This window comes from Papio anubis, chromosome 14 (assembly GCF_008728515.1).
Source record: "Papio anubis isolate 15944 chromosome 14, Panubis1.0, whole genome shotgun sequence".
Taxonomy (NCBI): Eukaryota; Metazoa; Chordata; class Mammalia; order Primates; family Cercopithecidae; genus Papio; species Papio anubis.
The window spans coordinates 92,319,090-92,343,518 of record NC_044989.1 but is presented as its reverse complement, the minus strand read 5'-3'; the positions used below and the strand labels follow the sequence as shown (position 1 = coordinate 92,343,518).

General features: G+C 47.2%; 1 protein-coding gene across 2 annotated transcripts in view; it reads left to right on the top strand.

Annotated features, from left to right (window-relative positions):
• LOC101012313 (acyl-coenzyme A oxidase-like protein) overlaps positions 1 to 24,429 on the top strand; it is a 163,529-nt gene that overhangs the window by 75,725 nt on the left and 63,375 nt on the right. For both annotated transcript variants that reach the window (XR_002516842.2, XR_002516844.2), the window contains exon 6: positions 18,174 to 18,244. The gene's annotated coding sequence lies outside the window, so the exon portion shown is untranslated. The remainder of the gene's footprint in view (positions 1 to 18,173; positions 18,245 to 24,429) is intronic.

The window sequence follows — 24,429 nt, the reverse complement described above, 5'->3', positions numbered from 1 at the left end:
GATTGAAAGACCATCTTGCACACAGTAGGTGCAGAAAAGCTATTTGTCAGATGCATAAATGACTTCCTCATCACTGTGGATCCTATCTCCATGGTTATGTTAATTCCTCACATTATGAAACATGGCAGCTACCCGGTGCCAATTCTTGAGACATAACATGTTTGAGAAACATTTTGGAAACAAATGGAAGCTCCTGACTGCAAGGGAAGGAAGGAGGGAAGGTGGGCTGGTTATGTTGAGGATTAGCTTCAAGTAGTTTGTTCTGGTATTTTGAATTCTTCAGGCAGTAAATGACCCAATCAGAACAGCCTCTCTGGATCTGTGCCTGCGTTCTCCCCTTCACGTGTTTCTCTAACGTCTGTGACCTTCATTAGTATAAATTAATATAAGCATGGAAACGGGACTTCTCTACATGTATGATATTTATTCATCTAACGAGCAGTTTTTGCAGGTCACAGAGGCCAGCCTGCAGAAGGTTCTGCACCGTGTCCATGCTCAATGTTGTACTGAAACTTCGGACGTTTGCCATCTGTCTTGCTACTAAGTTAGGCTCTCTCACAATGTCCTCAATGGTGAGTTTTCTTCTGTCAATTGGACAGGTAAAGACCAAGAAGGAGGATTTTTTCCATGCCTGGAACTCGTGTCTGCACCACGTGGCTTTTCTGTCCCTGGCACACACTCACCGAGGTCACTTGGCTCCTGTTGAATATTTGTAATTGAGTGACTGAGGGGTCTACGGGTCCCTGGAGACACAGCTCTGCAGGGAAAGGCAGTCCATATGTTGAATTTAGGACCCCAAATGACTTGCAGAGACTTGAAGCTTGTGGTAAATCAACTCCCAACTTACTAGGAACACTGACCATGTGACACCCACAAAGCCTGGCGCTAAACCAGTGAGGAACAGCTCACTTAACACAACCTGACAATCACACACAGTACTTGACAGGAGCCAGTTGGCAAAACGCCCGCCCCTCAGTAGTGGCCCTCTGCCTGGCCATGATCTCATTCCTAAATGGGAGGGTGTTTTAACAGGGGTCCTGCCTGAGGAATTTTAAGTACCAGACTTACTTAAACCTAATCATCAAATTAGCAAGAAACTGGGTCAACCTTCTAAAGCAGTGGTTCTCAACCAGGGGCAATTTTGCAGTGTTTGGATGTTTCGCAACGTTTAGAGACATTTTTGGTTGTCACACTGAGCGGGGTAGTGCCACTGGTACGCAGTGGGTGGAGGCTAGGGATGCTGCTAACCATGCTACAGGGCACAGACCACTCCCCTGCAACCAAGAATTATCTAGCCCCAAATGACAGTAATGCTGAGGCTGAGAAACTTGAATATTCATTTTGGCTTCAGTAGACCAAAATAGCAAAATAAAATGACACACTGAACACCAAGTGAGATCCATGACAGCTTATCATTGAAATTATTGTTTAACTTCAACAACCATCATTTTGTTTATCGTCATGTCCTGACTCTGTGGGAAGAAAGTGTTAAAAGAGAAAGGCCAGTCATTCACTGAGTTGGTAGCTTTATGGGATTTTTCATCACACTGGGTCGCTGCTGGCCCTGGGAGGGCTGGGTTTGGTCACACCACAGCTTGCATCTGGGGCACCCTCTCATGGGGTGGAGATGGGGGCTCCTCGGTGGGATCAGGGCAGGTGTTATGGCCAGGAACCTAGGAATGTGCCTGCATCCAACACAACCTCCCAGCCTGACCATCCCCCTTCCTCCCTAACTGGGCAGTTCCAAAAGAGCAAAGTGCATGTGATTCAGTGCCATGTGACTGTACCTGCAGGAATGTGTGGGAGCCGCCCCAGGAGCTCTGATGAGGGCTGAATTGGAGTGAGTGCTTTAGGCTCAGACTGAGCCCAGCTTCTTCCTTCCTTCTAAAGACCAGCTCTTGGGACCTTGCACCTTTGGGTGAGCCTCCTAACACAGGACTCCGGAGTAAATGTGCCAAGAGCACAGGTTTCTCATGGGATGGGAAGCAGGGGCCCCATGGGAACACCTCCCCAGAGACTGGTCTCTGCACAGTGACCACACACTGAAATGACCATGACCACATTAGCCTTCCTGATTCTGACTGAATTCCACTTTCTGCTTCCTGGGACATGGAAGAGGAGCAAGGAGAGGGACCAGGAGCATCAGGGACTATGGGTCATGAAGGCACAGGATTGGGTCCCCTCATTTTCAGACTCAAAATTGTTAATTTATTGCCCACCCACAGTATATCAGGCTCAGAGAAACTAACTTATCTTAATTGAACTCAAAAATGAGTAATATTTAAATCTGAATGCCAGTTTATTCATCAGAAATAAAATCCAACCACCAAGTCATCAGTACATGCCCTATCTGTTCTACAAGCGTATCTTCAGATAGAATTCAGTTATAATTAGGAGGTTGCAGCAGGTCACACTATCAGGACAGCTCGTGCCCTCAGGCCTGGCTGGAGATCTGAGTGTCCCCTGTGACCTACTCCAGACCCTGGAGCCCACAGGGTGTCTACTTCCCTGGACTATCTTGGTACACTCAGCATCAACCTCATTCCTTTAAGAAATTTATGTAAACCACCCTTCTTCTGTTGGTGGGTTATTTCTTCAGATTTGTTGATCAGGCTGAAACATGTCTGGGGTATGAAACAGCACTCGAGACACCTGATTGAAGGTGAGTGTGTCTTGGACCTTCTCATTCACTGTATGTAGACTTGTACTGGCTTCAGTCTCAGGGGTGGTGTGGCCCTGGCTCCTCCCTCTGGGCCCCTACATACTGACCACAGATACTGCCCTTCCTGGGACATGAGGATGGACTATATGGACTCCAGGTGAAAAGCTTCTAAACATTCAGAGATGTGATTAAGTTTGAAAAGGGAGGGGGAAGTCAAAGAATCACTGCAATTAACTTCACCTTAGAAACACAGTCGTTGAGCCTCGGGCTGCACAGCATGCTTACTGAGAGCACAGTGGAGCTTAGTGTGGACTGAGGATGGGGGCTCTGGAGTCAGGTCACCAGGTTCAGATCCTGGTTTTACCTCTACCAGCTGTGTGACTGTGAGTGAGTTACCCTCTCTGAGCTTCAGTTTCTTCCTCATTTATAACATGTAGAGAGCATGATATTTACCTCGTGGGGCTGTTGGAAGGATTAAATGGGACAACGCTCCAAAGCTCTTACCTTTGCATCTGGCTCATTGTTAATGTTTAATAAAACCTTTTCATTACCGCTAATCACTACCCTATGAAAACCTTAGTTCTTATAACCAAAGTAGACATTTCGACCTTGTTCCTGAAAGGGAAGAAAAAGAGGAAAATGAAACAGGCTAAGTCTCAGTGTATGAGTTCTTCACACCAGGAGAAAATATCAAGGATTTGATGATGGCACAGTACAAAATAAATCCAGATCAACTCTGAACCTTTTATTGGTTCATAACCACAGTAGCACAAGTGATAATTTTCAGGAAATTGGCTTCAGGTTCAGTGTCAGACAAAGAGGACTTGGAAGTATAAAGAAAGTAATGGAAGAAAAATCATAAGAATTAGTTCAGTGACAGCCTTTAGAAAGCCCAGGAATGTTTTGAAATCGAGAAATCCATTTGTAATGAGGAGGTCTGTACAGATACAGAACGGGTCCTAAAGATAAGGATACTAACATCCTTAACACCATAACACAATAACCCTAGCCAGTAAAATTTCACCAGCATGTCATTACATTCAAATAGCATGTTACCCTCTGGCAGAGGCCTCTAGGGGATGGGAGAAGAAGTAGAAGGAGCCCATCTGTCTTCAGTGACCAGACCCAGATGTTGCCTTTGGAGCCTTTCAAAAGAAGAATGCATAAGAAGGAAGAGAAGGATCAGTCTGTTAAAGCACAGTCTTTTTTTTTTTTTTTTTTTTTTGAGACGGAGTCTCGCTCTGTCGCCCAGGCTGGAGTGCAGTGGTGCTATCTCTGCTCACTACTCTGGGGACTACAGGCACCTGCCACCATGCCTGGCTAATTTTTTGTATTTTAGTAGAGACGGGGTTTCACCATGTTAGCCAGGATGGTCCCAATCTCCTGACCTCGTGATCTGCCCACCTTGGCCTCCCAAAGTGCTGGGATTGCAGGCGTAAGCCACCATCCCCAGCCTAAAGCACAGTCTTAATGTCACCCCAGATGACTGTGAACTCAGAATTTAGCCATTTTTATTAGGAACAAATGGAAAAAAGCCTTCTGGCATCTGTCTCCGTTTGTCACCTGAAGACTCGGGAAAACCGTGTTTGAAATAAAAATGGTAAGCAGTCTCTAGTGGTTTCTGCAGGGGGATGTGACTGTTACCATGATAAATCGTTGTTTTTCTGTGATACACATTTTTATCTCGCCCTAGAAAGTGCAGTTCTGAAGCTTGGTGCTGTCTGAACCCCTAAGCGTGTACCAATTCCTAAACAAAAAAGGAGAAAGGAGGCACTTTTATTAAACAAATGACATCCACCACTTCCCAGCTCTGTGCAGAATTGTCTCTTGCTTTTCTCATTCTCGAAGCTTGTGAGTTCTTCTCATTATGCAGCAGGAAGTCCTCTTTCTGGTTCTTAATAAAGTGACTAATAATTTAGAATGTTCACATTAAGAGCAGGTTGTAATTATGATTAGAATATATAATAATGCGGATTTCTGCCTGTTGGAGATTAATTTCCGACTCCTCTCAAGGATATATTTGTTTTGAAACAAGACTTTCTTTGTTAATAAAAACATGATTGCATGTATTATTAAAGCATTATTTCTGTATTTTATTCGTTAGTGCTTGTTCCAGTATGCTCCCTGGGACCAGCATTTTCCTCTCAGTTGTTAATGGGACTCTTCTTTATATATACTGCATTCACCTTGATTTACCTTTAGCTTTGGCATTCATCTTCTAGGAAATTATGGGAATATCCCTACCACCTCCTCAAATGTGCATTACATTATGCAAGCTCAGATAAACAAACTGCCACAACATCAACCAGTAGTCCTGTGTGAAGCCCCTTTTCACTCAACTAAACCCAGATCATGAAGGACAAACCGGACTTGGAGTAAAACCAGAAGTTGCAAGACAGCACTTCTTATTCTTTGACTGTTGGGTTTCTGCAGTGTTTTTCTGTTACTACTGGAGGTGGAGGCCTGGAGGGGAGGGGAAGAGTGGGAGGACCAGAGGTGCTAGTTGGCTGTGACACCTGTGTGCCTTCCTCTCCCCCAGCACCCATCTGCTGATGTGTCTAGCTTTAGAGAAGTCTCATGTGGCCTCACACAAGCGGCCTGAGGGAGGGTGGGAGGGAGCCCTGGGTGCCACTGCCCCTGCTTCTGGCCCGTCTTTGTCTAGCACCTGTTAAATGTGTGGGCAGTGGAAACCAGTGAGAAGATCTGTTGCGCCAAGAATAGGCGGATGGAATTCACTGCCAAATCCCAGTAGGCCCAGCATCTTGGAGGCCCCAACACTGGGGAAGATAAGGAATGTCCCCTGGCTTTGTTTTCTCTACTTCAATCACACGGCTGAATCCTAGGCCTATGAGCAGTGCCTGTGGGAAAAAGGTGAACTTGGGAATTGAGGGTCACCATTTCACAGAGTGTGTGATGGCCAGGAGCAGCCTGGGGAGTCTAGGGAGTCCAGGGACATTGGGTCTCGGATGTTTGAGGTCTGGAAATCCAGGAGTTGGCAGGATATGGAGGGACATGTTCTCACACATAATATTGCTTTGAGGGAGAGCAACAAAGGTGGCAGCCAATTGGAAGTCAGAGGGAGGCGCCTGGTGAAACGGAGACCAGCAGAAGTAGGAGCATGGAGGTCCCTTGTGCTACCATCAAGGAGGGCTCTTAGACAAAAAAGATGAGAAAGAAATTTGACTGGATGGAGGCGTTGTAGTATGTAAAAATCTGGCAGAGCATACCACTTTGCCAAAGTGGATTTGAATTTCATGGCGCATTGGCCAAGAGACATGGGAAGAGAAGGTTTAAGAACACAGCCTGCCCACCGTGATGGCAGCTCTGTGAAAAGCTCTCCTCTGACATCCTACAGGTTGTGCCCATAGGTCTTCATGCTGGGGTTCCCTCCCCGAGCTTCTCCATCTCCCCAAGCCGTGTGGTTAAACTTCAGGTTTGGGTCAGCTGGGCCCTAACAAGACCCCAAATGCTGTTTTCTGAAGAAGTGCTGTCACACCCCTGAATTTGGGAGCTTGTCCCTGAAGAACGCTGTCTTTAGAGACTTCACTGACTCACTCTCCTTTGAAGGAAGTGAGAAATTCTGAGGTGGTTTTTTATCACCAGTGACCTGAGAACTCTGTTGCACTGGGGAGAGGGGGAAGAAAGGCAAAAACGAAGTCTGACACCTAACAATATGTGTTTTATGGAGGACTCTCAAGAACAGAAGTTAGTGACTGGACTTGGCCTGGATGCTAATGAAATGCCACCCTTTGAGCCCAGTCTAATGGCCAACACACAGCCATCTGTGTAATGATTATAGCTGTCACAGCCACCTCCATCTATAGAGAATTTTCTCTTTGCCAAAGACTCGCCAAATGCTTGGCCCTTGTAATTGGTTTAATTTCTACAGCAACCTTGCAAAGCCCACTGAGGAAGCTGAGGCTCGGAGGGGTGAACAACTGCCTGGGGTCACACGCTAGTAAGCTGTGGCATTATGACTTTGCCCCGGGGCCAGCTAACCCTACAGCTTTCCCCAGACAGGCAGTGGAGCTCCTCAGCCCCATCCACTGCACCCCCTAAGGGGTTTCCTTCCCACAGATGAATCCCAGAGAATGGGACTTCTGGTGTTCTGGAGTTTTTGGAAGTGTTTCTTTGTGTATTTATTTATAGTAAAGTTAGCATGTACTGCTTCCTATTACTCTTACTGGGTTTGCCTCTGAACGGTGTTTCTTGTTTTTTTTTTTTTTTTTTTTCTATTTCACAGAGTTTCTGTGAAGATTAAATGAAATAACATAGGTGGAAGCCCTAGGACCATATAGGGCAAAGGGAGCCAACATTCAGTGAGGGCTCAGCCTATCAGGCCCTGTGCAAAATATTAGGGACAGAGCAACTCTAATCTCCCACTAGGCAGTAAGGAACCACTGCCTTCTCGGAAACTGAGGCACAGAGAGGTTAATAAGTTTTCCAAGACCACATAGTTCAAAGAGGCAGAAGGAAGACTCAAATCCCAGCAGACTGCTACCATCTGTCCATGTTGCAGGGCTCCTAGTGCTTGTTGGAGCTGAATCTGGGAGCTCAGCATTTCTGAAGAAACAAAATAAAATAAAATAAAAAATAAGTTCTTCCCACTTTTTAAATGTGTTTTTGCTCTTTTGTTTCCCACTCTGTGATCCAAAAATTGTACGTTGTTTGATGGACTGCCCAGATCTGGTCTATAGCCCCTGTTCATTTAACTTCTAGTATCTAAGTACTTTCAAAATATGGTTACATTAATACTGAAATTGATGGGCAAAAGTAACACAAAAAGTAAAAAGAGAAATTATTTGCACCAAGTGTACTTACTGTATTTGTGAGTTTTCCACTGGGAACATGATGGAGAATAAGACCTTCTAAACGGTGAATAAAAATAAAAGTATAGCTCTTGATTTATCATAGACACTCTAGATATAGTTTTGTATTTAAAAATATTATTCCATACCACATATTGTAAAGTTAAACATGTTTGCACTAAACATAAATTTAAATTTAGGTTTTAAAGGACAACATGTTCTAATCTCACAAAACATTTAGCAAATAACCTTTGAGCTCACATGAGCCACCCACACAAAAACCAAAATGAACTACAGGAAAAAAAACATAGAAAAAGCAACTGTCTGTTGACAACCAGATTTTCTTTCAGCTCTTTGAGTTTTCCTTCTATAAATAATCTGTATGTTTCAAATGTGGCCATCTTCTTGAAAGGTGCCTCCTGGCATGTTCTCATTTCAGTGTGTCTTAAAAACAAGAATTAAATGCGTAAATCATGGAAACTATTGAGTTTTTGGAGGGGAGATCTTTAAGATACATGCTCTTTAGATACCAAAAGTGTCAAAATGAAGCATTAAGATGATGTATTATTTCTTCAATGCATCTGTTTATCTTTTGTGAAATCTCGAGTTTGATAAATCACCAGAGATAAAAACATCATTTTTAACCTATCAGAGATCCCAAGTGCCAGGAGGAAAAATAGTGCTTTGTCTCCTCTTTATGAATTTACCTCACTCTTTGCTTATGACTTATGAGATTTTATTTGCAGAGAAAACATAATGCTCTATTAACTTGAAAATGATGGCTTTTACTCAGAAACATGAGAACCAAAAAGAAAAAAAAAAAAGCAGCATTTATCCTCTGAGATACAATTGTTTAACAAGTTTTGATATCTATTTAAAGTAGCACAGAATGTTAGAGGGAGAAAATGATCACAAGGTAATTAAAAGTGAGGTTTTTCACCAGTATTTCACCTTTGTCTACTGACACGTAGAATCTCAGCTCTGGCATATCAAGGCAGATATTGAATACTTTTGAATTTTTATATAACATTAGTGTGTGTAAAGACTGCTGGCAGCTATCTCTTGAGATTCTTTTTTGCCCCTGAAAATCACTCAGAAGTTCTCCCTTCATTGGCCACCTGGAAAATAAAATAATTCTCATAGATTTTTATAACTATAGGTGAAAATTCTTCTGTGTCCAGGAGTGCAGCAAAAAAGGACTTTATAGTAGAGATGGCTTCTAACCAGTTCTTTCTGTGAGCTGGAAGATTAAAGTGCATGAATCATGCAAGTAGGTTAGTCTAGAAAACATAACATAGCAGAAAAAAATGGCTTTCAAAAATGTTCAAAACAGCTGTTTCTCAGTATGTAAACCAGCCTCTTGGTGCAGTGGATATTAGAGTTCCTTGCATTGTGCATAGTTCATCATTCTTCAATCCTGAGCAGTTTAAGACAAAATAAATGTTATGCAAAAATAAATTTTAAGACAAAATAAATTTTATTCCAGGCCATGGACATGCAGTTGAGTTTTTCTAGTAATTGTGCTATTTTAAGGAGACACCCAGGTTCTGCCCTAACACCAGAGGTGCCTAAGGTCCCAGCTGCTCAGGACCTGTGGCAGCTGTGAGCAGCTGAGCTCAGTTTGCTCTGTTCTTTCTTCTTGCAAGAAGCACACAGACCGCGTTGGTCCTATGGAATAGAATCACGATATTGCCTCAGACCATAGGACCAATACAGCAGAAGGTCCTGAGAAGCTGCGGCTTGCTCCATCTCTCAGCCTTCTACTGCTGCATGAAAAATCAACATTGAAACTATGGAGCTGCGCCTCCTGAATCTGGCATCTACTTAGTTATCCTTCGGAAACAATCCTGATGGGGAGCACCCTTCCTTCATTCCCTTATCCACCCTTCTCGCCCCATATTTGTTGAAGGCCTGCTGTGGGCCAAGGACTGCATTACGCTCCAGGAATAAAAGGTCCAGTGTGAAACAGCCCCTGCTCCCAAGGAGCACTGGTCAGAACTGAGATGAGAGCCCCTAGACTAGGGGCCCTGAGAGAACACAGGAGAGACAGTAGCTGGGCACGGGGTGCAGAGTCCACGCGGCTCCCCACGAAGTTCCAGTGAGACAAGCAACATTTAAGACTTTGCCTTTTGAAGGGCAGGTAGAATTTAGCTATCCAGAAGGTGGAAAGGACATTCTGAGCAAATGGAAGAACAAGGAGGGAGGCATGAAGTGCGTGGATGACTTGGGAAAGTGCTTGTGGCTTGGTGTGGTCGGGGTGTAGGGCCAATGTGAGGGTGAACAGCAGGGTCCTATGGGGCCTGAGTGCCAAGGCCAGTAGCTGTCATTGTCAACTCCCACCATCAGTGGGGAGTCTGGGGAAAAGCTTTGGGAAGATTTCTTCAGGTGTGGAGGTGAACAGCTCTGAGGACAGGAACTGAGAAGCAACAGCAGCAGGGGGGCGGTTCTGGAAGTGTGAGGGCAAAGGAGCCTGAACGGCCTCCAGGTGGAGGGTGAGGTAGGAGGAAAAGCCAAGGGTGACAAGGGAAGGGCTGCTTCTGGGCACCAAGGTGGAGAGGAGAGAACTGGGTCCAACTCAGCTTGGACGTGTGGCGCATGCGTGACCTGGGGCGACACATGCAGATGCCGAGACAGGCGCGTGGCAGAGAGGACTGCGGGGCCTCATAACATCCAGGTCCTGAGCCTGAGCACTATATTAAATGGGAGGGTGAATCCCTGCAGGGTGGAAAACAGGATAGATGCCACGCCCGAGGCAATTGCAGCCGCCCTATCCATTATCTTCCCAATTTAAGTGTGACACTGGAGTCCACAGTATTTGTTTCCCAAAATGGGCTGACTCTTGTTCCGCTGATGGGACAGTGGTGGTGGTGGTGGCAGCCTCCAGCTGAGCATTAGTGTCAAAGTTGTCCTTCCATGCAGGGGAAGGGGGATCTGCAGGTGGAACAGAGCTGGGCCATGGGGAGGCTCACACTGGCTGCTGGAGATGACACTGGGGAAAAGATGCGGTGACAGTGGCTGCTGCTTCTGGCTGCCCCCAGCTGTACACCTTGCTCTTGGCTAAGACTGCAGCAGGCCCCAGGAAGCAGCCTTTGGCCATGGTGAGCCAAGGCCATGTCAAATAGGGGAGAGCATGCCACTGTCCATCCTGGGGAGGGCATCCGCCTGCACACAGGGAGTCCCTGGGCTCCAGAAAGGATCTAGATAAGCGGCGCCATCATCTCTTCCTGAGTGAATGGTGCATTTGCCCCAAGATGAAAGGGCTCTGCCTTTCAGGAAAGCAGGTGACCACTGTGCTCTGTCTCCTGACTTTGTGCCTGAGCAAAAGACTACAGATTGTTCCCATAGCAACCAGCAGAGAGCCCTAAGAAGCAGGATGAATGTCTCGGGTGTGCAATGCCCGCCATGTGGAGAGAGGGCAGCTGCTTTTCTCCCTGAGCCCAGAACACGGCAGGCAGGTTGGGCTCCTTCAGGGCCCCCAGCCCCTTTGGGAACTGCTCACATCTAGGATTTGGCAACCAGTTCTCCATGTCTCGCTCCTATGGTTCAGTCTAGAATAAAGACTTCCAAGATGTCAGTCAGCCCCCATTACGTTCCCATCCCCGGGACTGGCCAAACTGGCATTTTGCCTACCTAGGGAAATACAGTCTTAGTATAGACTCACTTAGTTTATTTGCTTAGAAGGTTTTCAGTACCTCCTATTTGCCAGACTTAGGACTCAGATTATCAGAACAATGTGATGCTTTTCAATCCAGCAGAGGGAATAGGATGTGAACACAGGGCCCCACACACACGGAGTGGGAGAGCCCGTGAGAGGTGCAGGCTCCGTGCAAAGCCACAGGCTCACACGTGGTGTCACAGAAGACCCGTTGGTGCTGGGTCTTGAAACATACATAGGATCCCGAAGGTGGGGACGTGGCTGTGCAGGATGGGAAGAAGCCATAGAGTGGACAAAAGTGGAGGTGGCAGAATGAAGGACTTGAACAGGGAATGACAAGGGGCCTGCCTTGTCAGGAGGAAGGTGTTTGGGAGAAAGGCCAAGAAACAATATTGAGAGAATGAGCCTGGAAAAGTGGGCCAGGGTGGGTGGTGAGGTGTGCTGGATGCTACATCATGGAGCTTAGCCTCTGCTGGGCAGCAGTAGGTGGCCAGGGAAAGGAAGGAGTAGGAGAGTGACCATCACACCAGGACTCCCTGGAGGGAAAGTTTCCTAGCTTCAGGGGATGTAGTGCTTTGGAGAAAGAGACCCATAGTGGAGCTGGATGGAGGATGGAGACCAAAACAAGTGGGTGTGACCAGCAAGCCAGAGGACAAAGATCTGCAAAGAGGTGATGGCAGTGGGGGTCAAAAGGAGGGTTGGCATTGGAGGAGCAGTAGCCTATTGCCATCCTGGAGGAGGCTGTCCCTTGGGAAGTGCTGAGATCCCAGTGTTTGGGGCAGAAAACATGTTGAGACTTAGTTATAGACCAAGAGCTTGTCTGCCAGAGAAGAGACGCATACTGGCTCCTGTGGGCTCCTAGGTGTGGGGCCAGAGAAAAGGAGGGCCACACGTGTCATGCTCTGCCACTCTCTGGAAAAGAGGTACTCTCTGACAGGGCAGGCTGGGTGACAGTGAGCAGGGCCCTCACCCTCTCGTGGAGGTTCCCCGAGGGCCAGCTCCACACCCCCCACCATATCTCGATGTGCAGGAGACTGGTTGCACCATGACTGTTGGTTGCGAAGAAGTTAAAGGCCCCTGCCAACCCTCAGTGTTGATTCTGAAAACGAAGCCAGAGTTCTTTCTGCAAAGTGAAGCCTTTTTGTTTCTCTCTCTCTCTCTTTCAACGTTTCTCTGTTGTGTTATGAAAAAGAGGTGGGTGGGGGACTTCAGAAGCTGTCTGGAGTGGCAGACAGCTCTGCACGATGATCTGAGAGTGCTGCAGTCACACACAGGTGGGAGGAGAGGGCTGAGGGACAGTGGCCGCAGTGTCCCACCTCATGGTGCAGTCAGTGAAGAAGGAGTCACTGATAGGGGGCCCCCAGCCAGGAGCCTCAGGTATGGGTGCTGGGGAGCTTGACCCTCAAGGCTCCCAAGGACAGGCTGGTGAGAAGACGTGGGGCCCTCTACTCCTGGTACCAGGGAAGCCTCAGTAAGGGAGGTCGCTGCCTCTGGAGAAGGGAGCCTGGTTCCCAGCAATGCTCAGCCATCAAACTCCTGCAGGGGAACTGTCCATGGAGGGGAAGGTGTCAGGCCCCATATTTCTGCCACCTCTCCGAGGAAATTGGCTTCCTCATCTTCACTATAGGTATCTGAGATGAGAGCCATCTGAAGCCATCTGAGATGAGAGCCAGACTGAAGCTCAGCTGGTGCAATCTCCTCTTTCCAGGGACAGAGGGCTTGGATGCTGAAGAGGTCTGGGTGAACCTGGTATTTTAGTGCCAGGTCTTCCTTCCCTACCAGGAAGGAGCCTGCCCCTCCCATGCAGGGCCCAGGGCAGAATTACAAAGCAAGCTTACAACTTGCTGAAGAAAATCTCCTCTGCCCTACTGCCCTGACAAATGTAGCTTTGTTCATCCAGAAGGCCAGATTTGAATTTAGAATGCCCAGGCTCCTAGCAGGTGTGTGAGCTCTGCAGCATGGTGAGAGGCAGCTCCTTGGCCCACCTCTCTCTCATTGCTCCTCCAGCTCTACCCCACACTGTGCAGATCGTCTGGTCTAGACACTCAAGGTCTGTCCACACGCCTGCAATCAGCTGCCCCTTGGCTACCCCATGGGTCTAGAGTGGACACGGCAGTTGTGTGGCTCCCCAGCAGCAACACATCGCAGCAAAGAGGCTTAAGGTATTTAGGTCAGGAAATGAGAGTATTGGTCCCTGGATGAGTGGGTGCAGGTTCCAGGTGGGCAGTCCCCGTAGCCCCATGGGCAGGGCCCTCTAAAGCTTAGCCCCAGGGGCAGAGCCCCTGTTATCCAGGGCCCTGGCACAAAGATTGAGAGAGAAGCTGAGAGAACATTCTGAGACAGGATTTCTGAGCGCTGCAGCCCCAGGTGCAGGTTATAGGTCAGGGTCAACTGTACCTGCTGACTTAGCGGCAGGTGCCCAAACTGACCAGCAATATTTCAAGAGGAAAATCAGTACAATGGTATTGTGGGTTTGCTTTGCTTCATCTTCCCCCTTATATGAAACAGCATGTTATAATGAAATTTATTCCAGGTGCAACCATTTCCTTGAGTGTTAGGTATCTCCCATTTTGTAAGGTTCTACCTTACAGCAATGACTGCAGGGGATGAGGTCATTGTAGATAATTTTCTGCCGATCATTGCAGCAGATACACAGAAGAGGAAACCTGTTTCATGCTGCTCCATATTTTTTTTCTCCCAAATGACCATTGTTTACTTGAATCAGGTGTTTATTTCCCTATGCTTCCTCTCCTTGATCCCCAACCTCAAAGCTGCTTGTTATCTAAAAGTCTCTTGTTCTCCCTTCTTTTGTCACACAAAGGCGGAAGGGTCCAACCAAGGAGAACTTAACTCTACTCAGACAGGTGTAAGCCTCGGCCTCCCACTACTGACATGAATGGTACTGGAACACTTAAGAGCAGTTGAGACAACGCATGTTGAAGCAAGAAAGTGATTCCGCCGAGAGTCCCTTAGGGAGACTCATGCCCCAGTGAGACCTTGCATTTTGTTGGCACTGGTTTGGCTGCGTATCTTATTTTCATTAGGAAGTCAACCCCTTGAATCAGCAACAAAGGTAGAAGAAAGTAGATACAACAAATGCTTTCATTTTAAGGGTTTTTTCCTCCTATTTAAAAGTTGGGGAGGAAGAAGGAGGGGTCATGAAATGTCAACTTGTCATGAGGCTTCTCTTGCAAGTTGTCAGTGAATCAGCTATCAGGGAAGTGGCCGCACAGACTGTTCTCATAGTGAGTGAGTGCTCATGAGATCTGATGGTTTTATAAGGGGCTTTTCCCCCTTTTGCTGAGCACTGCTTCCTGCTGGCATGTGAAGGACGTGTTTGCTTCCCCTTCTGCCATGATTGTAAGTTTCCTGAGGCCTCCCCAACCCTGCAGAACTGTGAGTCAGTTAAACCTCTTTCCTTTATAAATTACCCAGTCTCGGGTATGTCTTTATGAAAACCTAATGGTTTTCACCCCTTCTTCTCTTTTGGGATTTGGTAGAAATAAGAGTGGGGTGAGGGGAGAGAGAAACCTGCATTGGCATAGGAGCTTGTGTCACACTGACATCTAGGGTGGGAGGAAAAAACCGAGACATAGGTGCATGCTGCTTTTCTTGGGCCTCTGTTCTCAAGGTTGGTTTTTGTCATCCGTGTAGAAAGGGCTGTAGGCTGCTAGCCCAATAAAACTCAGCCAGCCCATGAAGGGAACTGGACTGCAGTGTGGCCTTGTGTTCCTATAAGTCCACTTCAGTCCAGTTCCACAAAACGGAGTCATGGCTGTGGGCATGCTGGACATCATGGGGACAGGACAGAGTCTGGGATAGGATGCAAGTCCATCTCCTGCACCCTATCCTGAAGCCAGGGCAGCCCAGACATCTAAACACTAGAGACTGATTGGGAAAGAAAAACCCCATGTGTCATGTGTCACATCAAGACACCAAACAGGGAACAGGGCAGACTTAGAGAAACCTTCGTACAGGAACCTGAGATGGAGTGCAGACTCACTGCCAGCACCGTTTCTTCACACACAGCCTCACACCTGCTCCAGCAAGTGGGCTCCGGGCTCCACACATCACTGATGAGGAAGCGAGGCTCAGCAAGGCTGTGTGACTTGTCTAAGGACGCGCAGCTGGAAGTGGCAGAGGGAAGGTTTAAGGTCAGGTCTGTCTGATGCCAAACCTGTGTTGAGACTACTCCCCATGCTGGCCCTGGAGAAGGGTGGTATATTAGCTCTTTCTCACACTGCTAATAAAGACATACCCAAGACTGGGTAATTTATAAAGGAAAGAGGTTTAATTGACTCACAGTTCTGCAAGGTTGGGGAGGCGTCAAGAAACTCACAATCATGGCAGAAGGGGAAGCAAACACATCCTTCTTCACATGGTGGCAGGAAGGAAAAGCGCCACGCAAAAGGGGGAAATGCACCTTATAAAACCATCAGATCTCATGAGAACTCACTCACTATCATGAGAACAGGATGAAGGGTAACCACCCCCATGGTCAATTACCTCCCACTGGGTCCCTTCCCACGACATGTGGAGATTATGGGAGCTACAATTCAAGATGAGATTTGAGTGGGGATACAACCAAACCATATCAGGTGGGATCTTGGACAACCTGAGGAGACAGGGAGGGAGCATGGCCCAAGATGGAACCCTGCATGAGTGAGAGTCAGGAGCCATCAGGGTGGTTTGTACGGGGAAGAGTAACTAGGCCTGGCATGGTGAGGAGGAATGCAGGCCATAGGCAAAAGGTTCCAGCAGGGCCAGATTCAGAGTGGTGGCAGTGGTGGGCATGGAGGCTGGGAACGAGTGAGAAGTTCTCCAGGAATCAAAGTGGCAGTGCTACTGTGGGAAAGGGGTGCATCCAAGGCACATCATCATACAAGAGTCAGCAGGCATGGGGTCCTAAGGGAGAAATCAAAGAATCAGGCTCAGTGGCCTGGTGGCTGGAGGATGACAGTCCCACAGAAATGGGAAAAAGTTGGAAAGGGCTGGCTTGGTATGGAAGTCGACTGGCTTGGATTGGATGTACAGAATTCAAGGTAACTTGAAGTGGGTGCTATGTCTATGACAACGAGAAGTATCGTAGTGGAGTCCAGTGCACAGGCAGTGAGAAGTATGAACGCAGGGTCACCGCAGAGAAGAGAGAGCTATCGGTGAGAATCCAGTACAGTAGCTCTCTAAGGAAGCAAGTGTTTCGATTTCCCTGACCTGCGCTAAGTAAGATTCTAAGTTACAGCATAAACCTTTACCACATAAAATAGCCACCTTAAAAAGGTGATCTAAAGAAAACCCAGCACCTGAATTTGTAGATTATTCTTTAGCCATCCTCAGACAGTAGTCAGAGATCAATATGTTATCACACCAAATCAGGTCACAGCAAAAGTCCAAAACTAGGAACGGAGTTGGGGGAGAGAGGTCTTACCTCCAGGGTCTTTCCCAGGCAGGTGTATTCTGAATGAGTGAGAGCAAAAGCATTCGTGTAAACTTAACACAGCTTTGGCCCTTATCTCACTGTACAAGTTTCTGCTGAGCCCCTTTTATAGGCAAAGTTAATTTTAAAAAAAGATTAAATTGATGATTCTATATAATTAACACTGGCTTCAGCCAATTGAAGACTGGGTGGGTATATGCATTGGAGAGCGTGTGGAAGGCAACACTGATCTCTCTATGGATCCCAAGTATGTCTTGACTGGATAAGAGCAAAATTTAAACTTGGAAGAGATAATCAGCACCAGATACAATTGATAGCAGTCAAGATTGCATGGAGTAATTTAGTCAGAGGTGAAAGCAGTCTAAGGAATTCTAGTTTAGAGTAACATTGAAAACTACAAACAACCTACCCAGACAATATTTTCTTGATGAAAATTCATTATTGCTGATACAGTTCTCTTTAAAATATCTGTATTTGTAGACATGATATCCAGGCCTGCTTGAGGTCAAATCGTTGGAATCAGACTGTCCCTCAGCCTTGAGGCTGAGTTTAGCTCTGCCCACCTTTGTGGGATCTGTGGGGGCTGGGATGGGACCGGAGGGCAATCAGTGGCTTTATTGGCTGGACGGGCGGGCTTGGGATATTCAACTGGAGGACTGAGTTTTGTGCTACTCAAAGACAAGAGGCAGAACTGTTCCCAGCAGAGAGCAATGAAGGGTCATAGTGGGTAAAGAGTGAATGCAGCTTTGAGTATAGCAATCAAAGGCTAATCTAGATGGGTTAACTTAGTAAAAGCCTTAATGCCCGTCAAATAAGTGGTTTTAAATCTGAGGGTGGTAGAGAATTGTGGGAGCATTTTCAAGCATGAAACAATATAGTCAACACAGCCTACAGGAGGGCAGTCTGTGGCTTAAACCAAAATAAACATTGGTGACCACATAAGTGAGCCTTTGATGAGAACCTGGCCATAAATATGAGAAGGGGAATGTAATTTGTGTAAATTTTCTAGATTAACATTTCTAGGGCTTTCATGGCCAATTTCATTGGATTATTAAAACTTTTTTTTTTTCGTAAACCTTCTTGGGTTTCTCTTCCCTATTCTCTTCGAGAAGGTTGGTTGGAGAAAGATGACTTCATATATTTGGGGGCGTTTGTGGGGTTTGAGTCAACACTCGGGGCCATACACCAAGAGAAGAATTAAAGCCATAGAAATCATGATGGAAGATTGAGATTTTAAAAATTAGCACTGTCAGATTTACAAAGGCAGGTGGAGTCTTCTCAGTGAAGGTCCCAGGAAGTGGGGATAGAGTGTCATCTCTGGGGACAAGATGGCCCAAAAGGAAGCTGAACCCAGGACCTCCTGGCAGTTCAGGGAGGACCTTTGCTGACGGGAATGGCCTTGTACTCTACTGTAATGATTCTATCTGATGGAGTGGAGAAGTCCCTGTGTGGGGGCCGCTGCCCCATGCAGGGGACAGTTGGGGAGCTCTGCCATGTCACCAAGGAAGGACGGACAGCATGCTATTTATGTCTAACCACAGTGTCCTCCTTCATATCAGAAGGGCTCAGAGGTGGAAGTGAAGTCATTCACAATTTCCATTTCTTCCCTTCCAGTTACCTTAGAGCAGTTCTCCCTGGCAGTGAAGAGCTGTCCTGAGCAAGAGGACCAGACTTTGTTAATGAAGGTAGGTTATCAGATAAAGAACTTATTTCCTGAAGGCTCAGAGCGTTTTTATTGCCCCGAGGAGAGTTTCATTTTTACAAGCGGGAGTAAATTTATCATCTCTGAATCGTGTGCTCCAGGGGGATAAGCTTGTCATAGGCGAATTGGAGGGTTGCTAGTTAATGAGCACCACTGCTGCCTGCAGAGTGCGGGAAAGTGACAAGAGAGTGGGTGTCCACATGAGTGGGGAATCTATTTAACTCTCCAGAGGGCTCAGTTGGTTCTATTTAAACTTATCCGACAGAGTCTTGATGCTTTTTTTTTTAAGCAGATTTATGAGGCTTGGCCAAATTTCATATCTCCTACTTTATTTTTAATTAAGACAAAGGATTCCATACGTTCCCAGTCTGCTGCTTCCTACTTTTGTCACCGTAAGGAATGCTGCACAAATTTGACTGTTCATATTCACCACCAGAATGAGCATCTCATGTCATGGATTCCTTGCCCTTGAGTGGAAGACAAACTTCTTCCCCCCAGCCCCCCATGCCAAGTAACAATTGGTTTATTTCCTTCCAAATGACAGGAGCAGAGGCGTTTCCAAATGGTATAACCTACACTTAGGCTGCATCCCTAGGTGAGCCAAAAGTGTGGAAAATCCTGGCAAGCTGCCTACCTGGCTTTAATTAAAACTTTGTCTTTGCAGCAGAGAGCAGTACACAGCAGCAGATCGCAAAGGTGCACACACACACTTTCCCACCACTGACTAAGACTCATGCTTTCACACAGAAACCCTGCAGACTGACCTTGAGACACAAATATTTCCATGATGTCACTTCAGTGCTGTACCACCAGGAAACCGCGTGCACCAGGAATTGCATTTCTTTACCTAAAAACCAGTTTCTTTACCAGGTGTCCTCTGACTTTAGAAATGGGTGGAAAAAAATAGGGTGTCACTCTGAGGGATTTTCAACTCATTTGCCTAAGATGTGATATTTTTGGTCTTCAAAAAAAAAAAAAAAGCTTTCAGTGATGTTAGTTTTATAATAAAGAAGTGTTGCCCATACCAAGTGTTGGGTTTGTCTGGGAACCCTGATTTGTCAGAGTTCTGGGCGTCTGATACACTGATTTAGAATGATACAGATTCAGGCACATCGGCCTGTCTTGTTTTCCACGCTTAATTCTGTTTCCTGCTTTAAGTTCTGTTCTGCAAGGACCTTTCCTTTCAGATGCAGGCTGGCTTTCCATGACCTTGAAGCAGCTTTTGGGCCCTGGATGCTCGCCTCTTTTCTCTGCTCACCAGCCTCTGGTCTTTATTCCCTCCATCCAGTGTTTTCTCCTACCATCTGCTTCTTCTTGCTTCTCTCTTGTTCATCCCCTACTTTCCATCCCTTCCCATTTTCAGGGGGTGAAATCCTGGGCTCCCCTGGATGTTACGTGGGCATCTCAGAGGCATTTTGGGGTAGAGAGGGCAGCGGCAGAGCCCAGCCCCAGAGACCACACCTCCAGGCCTGCTTCTAGTGGTCCTCATGGCCTCCCCGACTTGAGAGGCCACAGCCCCCTCTGAGTTGCTTCACATCTAGAGTGAGAGGTGAAAAGAGATGCTACCCAAAGGCCCCTCCTCCTCTCACCATTTCACCTTCTTGCTGACTTTCATGGTATTCTGGCTGGCTTCTGTAGCACATTCAGTTAGAAACTAACAGCTTGGGGGTGGGAGAGGAAGGCTAAGATGGCCTGAGGTTTCCTGGAATTTGTGTGACCTCCAGTGGCATTCAGTCCTTTGTGTCTTACCTGTTGGTTTCTGCCGATTGTGTGGCCTCAGCAACAGAGGATGATTTCTGTGGGTGTAGTCTCAATATTTGCAAATATTTGAACAGGCATCATCAAAGAAAGAAGTTTCACTGAATAAAAAACGTGTGCTGAGTTCATCTATACTGAAACTATTTTATGATTTTTTTCAGGAGATTGAGGTTTTCTAATGTCACATATCAGAAGGCACCATGTGGGTGTGACAACGGTATGCCGGGTTTTTGTAGATGTTATGTGAGAAAACCTATTCAGGGTGACAGTAGATTATTTTGACTACAGTCAGCCTGCCGGTGATTGTATGTTTGCTCTAGTGAGCTATCCACTTTGCAGGCTGTCTGAAATAAATTCACTTTTTTTTTTATTTGAGATGGAGTCTTGCTCTGTTTCCCAGGCTGCAGTGCAGTGGCACGATCTCGGCTCCCTGCAAGCTCTGCTGTCCAGGTTCATGCCATTCTCCTGCCTCAGCCTCCTGAGTAGCTGGGACTACAGGGGCCCGCCACCACGCCCAGCTAATTTTTTGTATTTTTAGTAGAGGCGGGGTTTCACCGTGTTAGCCAGGATGGTCTCAATCTCCTGACCTCGTGATCTGCCTGCCTTGGCCTCCCAAAGTGCTGGGATTACGAGCGTGAGCCACAGCGCCCGGCCAGTAAGTTGACATATTTAACTTAACCTCATGAAAACTTGTGGGAGGCAAAAAACGTAGATCTGGGCCAAATATGATTTTGTTTTGTTTTGTTTTGAGGCAGAGTCTCACTCTGTCGCCCAAGCTGGCGTGCAGTGGCGCGATCTCAACTCACTGCAACTTCCACCTCCTGAGTTCAAGGAACTCTCCTGTCTCAGCCTCCCCACTGATTGGGATTACAGGTGTCTGCCACCACACCTGGCTAATTTTTTGTATTTTTAATAGAGATGGGGTTTCACCATATTGGTCAGACTGGTCTTGAACTCCTGACCTCAAGTGTTCCACCCGCCACGGCCTCCCAAAGTGCTGGGATTACAGGCATGAGCCACTGCACCCAGCTGATATTTTTAAAAATTATATTTTGCATGCATTCCTACATTGTCATACGTTCCAATGTTGCATTCTACATTGTCAAAGGTCATTGAGACCTGAGGACAAATATTTAAAGGGGTACCATTAAAAATGCAGCTTGTATGGCAGGCATGGTCCATGATTGCCCCAGGCAGCCTAATTTTGACTGAAGTCCAAAGCCCCTCCCTCAATCACATAGCTCCACCTTCTCTAACCTGTGAAGATGCTCTATAGAGAGACTGCCAAGAAGATGCAAAAGATGAACTCACAGCTAAGCAGATGACTAAACCAAGGTCAGACCCCCTGCAAAGACAAAAGCATTGAGATTTTGAAGATAGCACAAGCCAGAACCTTCATCTGACAACCAGGAAGAGCAGGAGGGACAGGAAAAGAAGTGACTAGCCACCACTGCATAGCTAGTCAGCCAGCAATAGAACTAGGACCAGAAAGCCAGGATCCCCACACTCTCATGCTGGGCTTCTTCCTGCGGGGCCCACTCAGACGAGCAAATTCATAGAAAAATCCACCACTCCACCCCTTCACCAACAGGAGAGCACACACAGGAGGTGTGACTGCAGTGGAAGCACGAGGGGTACTGTGGTAGCAGGCTTCTGGAGTCACTCTCAAGGCTTGTTAGTCACACTCTTGTTGCTGAGGGTCCTGTAAGACAGGACAAAGCCACTTTCTCTGTGACTCAGTTTCCCAGCTACCAAGCAGAGGTAGAAGCTGTTACTGGCTTAAGGTTTGTGCCCCACTGCAGACCCAAGAAGGGGCTAGGGAAACGGTACCCAAGGGTAAGGTAGCTGTTATCAGGAGTTGCCTCTCAGATTTCACTACAATTTGAACCACAGAACAGTATTTAGATTCCATAAATTACTCATTTGATCCTGTTCGCGTTTGATCTCCATACCTACCTGTTTCTTCACTGATTCTTAGTCCTGTTTGCCAGTTAATCTCTTTGGTCCCTCTCGGTCACTACCTTGGAGAGCCCATTTGCCCTTGGCTCCGCCTGCAGTCCCCTGTGACTCCAGGTGTCACCTGAGCTCACGTCCAAGCAAGCTCAGCAAGTCTAAACCCCACCAGTATTTGTCCTCCCATCCCACCATCTAGGAACTGTGGGGTAGTCTAGGATGCTTCCCTGCCCTGGAGCTGCCACAGAAGCTTCCATGTGTCTCTTCATCCTCTGCAGCCTCTTTCAGGGTCCTCCATCTCCCCCTGTCTCAGCAAAGAGTACTTGGACCTGACCCCTTAAGGACAAGTTTCTATCCCCACTCTGCCAGCAACTGGAGCGTAACCTTGGCAGGTCACTTTTATCTCTTTTAGCCTAATGTCCTCTTCCAGTAAGAGAGGAGGTAAATTAGACCACCCCAAAGACCCTTCCAGCATCACACTCTGCGAGGTCATGAGTGAAAATTATCAACAAGGCTGCAGTTCTAAATATGCTTGAGAATGAACCAACCTGGCCTTCTACCACTCATCTCTTTCCTCTAGGCACTGCCAAGTGAACTTTCTTGGGGCCCCACGTCCCACATGTCACTCTGGATGCATTTCTAGCCTAACTCCTTCTCATCTTTGGAATAGGGTAATCACAAAACTTATCATCCAAACATGGATTTTGTGTGTGTGTGAGTAAAAGGGGCACCATTAAAAATAGAACTTGGATGGCGGGCATAGTCCATGACTGTCCCAGGCAAACCAGGGCATTGGGTCAGCCTAGTTTTGAATCAAGGCCAAAGCCTCTCCCTCAATGACATGGTTTGACTTTGCCTAGCAGGCCTCTTTCTCAGTGCTTGGTCCAGACCCTCTCTGTCCCCTACAGGATTGTCCCCTCTTAAAAATCAGAGCCTCTGTTTAGTGTAGAAGTTGGCAGGAAGACAGATCTCTTGGTGACAGTCTGTGCTCGCACCATCATGTACTGAATGTAAATGATCACACCTCCTCATTTTGTTCTTGCACACCTGGGAGTTTCTTACACATCTGGCAGCAGCTGCCTCCAATTTGGGTGGGAGATAACAGCCCCAGCCAGGGGCCTAGATGGGACTAAAACGTCCTGAAGCCATCGCCTGCAGAGCCTCCCTGCCTCCCTCGGAAAAGCTGGAAAATATTTACATAGAATGGTCGGAGGAAAGTGGCCCTTGCTGGTAAATGCTTCTGACCAGGTCAGGAGACAAGAGCTAGTATTGAAGGAGCTTTGGCTGATGGGTTCTACCTGGAACAAGACAGTAGAACAAGGGTTGGCTCAGAGCAAGCCTTGCCAGCTCTAGTGATGTTGAGTGAGTGCCTGGAACATTCCCCATGCTACAGTCCCAGCTGTGGCCTGGCTCGGTCACCCTGCCAAAGGCACCTGGCGAGAAGCACCATGGGAGGCTCAAGGCAGGCCTGTCTGTAGGTGGATCTGATATCTACCACATTTACAGCATCAAACCGTAATAAAACCAAGCTGCTTGTAGGAAAATAAAGCTTGGCTTATTTATAGCACTGGCTTGAATCTCTGCTCCTAAGTTGCAACCTTTGGCAGGGCTGTCACACACCAGCAGCAACCATGCTCCCTATTGTTCTAGGTGGAGGGCTGGCTGAGGTGGGCAGGCTGTCTGGTGGTGCAGCAGATGATACCTTGATCTGAGCAGACATGTAGAACAGTTTTCATAGCTGCTGTCTACCCAGTGGGACGTGCAGGGGCTCATCAGGGTCGATGGGCACAGCTGCCAAGAGCTGCAGCCCAGGTACAGCAAACCTGCGGAGACAGCTCCCCAGCAAGGCTCCACGGATGGGAAGTGTGGGGGCTGAATGCTGCTAGAAGCTTCCTTAGGATTTCTAACCAGTCAAGTATGAATGCTGCCCCCAAATACATAGAGAAGCCTGGGAGCGTGTGGAAGGAGGGACGCCAGTCCTCCCTCCACATCCCCTGCCACCATGGTCTGGCCAGATGCAACCCTTTCTCTGTCTAATTACATTTTAAGAAATCAGACACATTTGAATCTCCTTGAAACCAAAAATCTCCAAGAGACCAACATGACTCAACCCTTCAGTCCTCTACGCTTACTGAATACAACTTCTTCCCAGGTGAAGGCATTTTCTCCTAGCCTGATGGAATCTTGTCCAGAATGAGGGTTTTCACGAGGAAAACAATACCTTTCCCTCAGCTTGGGAATGACTGTGCATGGAGGAGAAAGGGAATTTTCCACATGACCGCTCCACTGCTTCACCTCCCCGCAGAAGGTTTAGAAGCGCCCCAGCAAGCTGGTTGTCTAGTGTTTCTTAAATTGTCATTGTCACAAAGATTCTTTCTGCTTCACTTCTCCCAAAGTTCTCCTCCTCACCCACCCCCTTCCTTGGTCCAAGGCATAGTAATTGAGCCATTCGGTATC